This window comes from Schistocerca serialis, chromosome 8, assembly GCF_023864345.2.
Source record: "Schistocerca serialis cubense isolate TAMUIC-IGC-003099 chromosome 8, iqSchSeri2.2, whole genome shotgun sequence".
NCBI classification, from domain to species: domain Eukaryota; kingdom Metazoa; phylum Arthropoda; class Insecta; order Orthoptera; family Acrididae; genus Schistocerca; species Schistocerca serialis.
In genome coordinates, this window is record NC_064645.1 from 59,610,045 (window position 1) to 59,612,635 (window position 2,591).

The window sequence follows — 2,591 nt, forward strand, 5'->3', positions numbered from 1 at the left end:
ATTCTGGAGACGGATTCATGTCACCTGCTCTGAATCAAGTAAAACCACGCGAAAACGACGCGATTTCTTGTAATATGGCTTCAGTAGGGTGTTCGGAAATTTCCTTTGCAAACTTCTGGGACTTGTAGTGAGAAGTGAGCAGGTAATATTTTAAATTGGAACTCATGTCCGGAAAAGTACCGTTTCCGTGCTAAAACCATTCGAAAACATGTTGGCAACGCGACCACTTTTATAAGTAATTGATTAGGCGTGACCCAGCAGATAATTTGTTTTGCAGTCCACTCCTACACAGCCAAAGCAACTGCCCGCGCGCTCGTTGACGGGTTCCCTTCAACGTGATGCAGTACGGCCTCTTCCAGTCCGGCTATGTGACGTCTCCTCTGAGCATCACAGTCACACCTGTTGACGTGAAGGTACCCCTTTCTCGAAGCCGTTGCGTAACTGTGGCGAAAAGGGTGTGCGATGCAGTCTGACGTTTTGGAGAACGATCATGATAAAGGCGACGAGTTGCTCCATTACCGTGAACCTCGCCGCTCAGGAGGATTTTGTCGGCGTATTCTGCAAACATGTACTCAGTCACGTTGTTGAAATACTCACAGACTCGTAAATGAGGCTCGCACCACGTCAGAGAGGTAGGATGGGCGTCAATGACCACCTCACCATGACAGCCCTGTATCCTACTCAAAATTAGTAATGGGATTCCCGACCACCCTGTATGTAAGTGGTTTCAGTACTTGCAGCTGGCTGAAATCGCAGGGAAATATGGGTGTTTGCTGCATAACTATGTTCATATTTACACTAGGTAAAATGTCTGCAGCATACTGCCCCGAACGTCGGACAAGAAGGAAGCAGCCACGCAAAGCATAGCGGAACAGAAAACGAATTGTGCCGCCTAGAATTTGTATTAGCCGTAGCCGGTCAAAACCTTTAGTGAGTGCTCCACTTACTCGGTTTGGTTACGATGCGTCGTTCTATCAGAAAGAGACGACGCCTGACTGAACACCTCTGAACAGACAAGGGACTGGGGGCGAGCGTGGAGAAATCCTGCGACACATGACAGGCGCCCGTTCCGAAGGGAAATTCGGAACTTAAAGAGGATTTATATGAGGAGCCTCTGCCTCACAAACTGTCCGTATCACTCCTAGCCGAAGTTTTCAGATTGTTAAACTGGCGAAATAAAGGCGGAACAGGTGTTTGTGGAACGTATCAAAATCAAATCGACTTGGGACGACATTCTACAATTCGCCTCTAGTATAGAATTCAACAACCTGCGGAAAGACGTTATAGAGCAAATCTAAAAGCTGGTCTGAAGTATATATGTTCAAATAGCTCCGACCACTATGGGACTTAACATCTGAGGTCATCAGTCCCCTTGAACTTGTTGTTGTTGTGGTCTTCAGTCCTGAGACTGGTTTGATGCAGCTCTCCATGCTACTCTATCCTGTGCAAACTTCTTCATCTCCCAGTACCTACTGCAACCTACATCCTTCTGAATCTGCTTAGTGTATTCATCTCTTGGTCTCCCTCTACGATTTTTACCCTCCACGCTGCCCTCCAATGCTAAATTTGTGATCCCTTGATGCCTCAAAACATGTCCTACCAACCGATCCCTTCTTCTGGTCAAGTTGTGCCACAAACTTCTCTTCTCCCCAATCCTATTCAATACCTCCTCATTAGTTACGTGATCTACCCACCTTATCTTCATCATTCTTCTGTAGCACCACATTTCGAAAGCTTCTATTCTCTTCTTGTCCAAACTGGTTATCGTCCATGTTTCACTTCCATACATGGCTACACTCCATAAAAATACTTTCAGAAACGACTTCCTGACACTTAAATCTATACTCGATGTTAACAAATTTCTCTTCAGAAATGATTTCCTTGCCATTGCCAGTCTACATTTTATATCCTCTCTACTTCGACCATCATCAGTTATTTTACTCCCTAAATAGCAAAACTCCTTTACTACTTTAAGTGTCTCATTTCCTAATCTAATCCCCTCAGCATCACCCGATTTAATTTGACTACATTCCATTATCCTCGTTTTGCTTTTGTTGATGTTCATCTTATATCCTCCTTTCAAGACACTGTCCATTCCGTTCAACTGCTCTTCCAAGTCCTTTGCTGTCTCTGACAGAATTACAATGTCATCGGCGAACCTCAAAGTTTTTACTTCTTCTCCATGAATTTTAATACCTACTCCGAATTTTTCTTTTGTTTCCTTTACTGCTTGCTCAATATACAGATTGAATAACATCGGGGAGAGGCTACAACCCTGTCTTACTCCTTTCCCAACCACTGCTTCCCTCTCATGCCCCTCGACTCTTATAACTGCCATCTGGTTTCTGTACAAATTGTAAATAGCCTTTCGCTCCCTGTATTTTACCCCTGCCACCTTCAGAATTTGAAAGAGAGTATTCCAGTCAACATTGTCAAAAGCTTTCTCTAAGTCTACAAATACTAGAAACGTAGGTTTGCCTTTCTTAATCTATCTTCTAAGATAAGTCGTAAGGTTAGTATTGCCTCACGTGTTCCAACATTTCTACGGAATCCAAACTGATCTTCCCCGAGGTCCGCTTCTACCAGTTTTT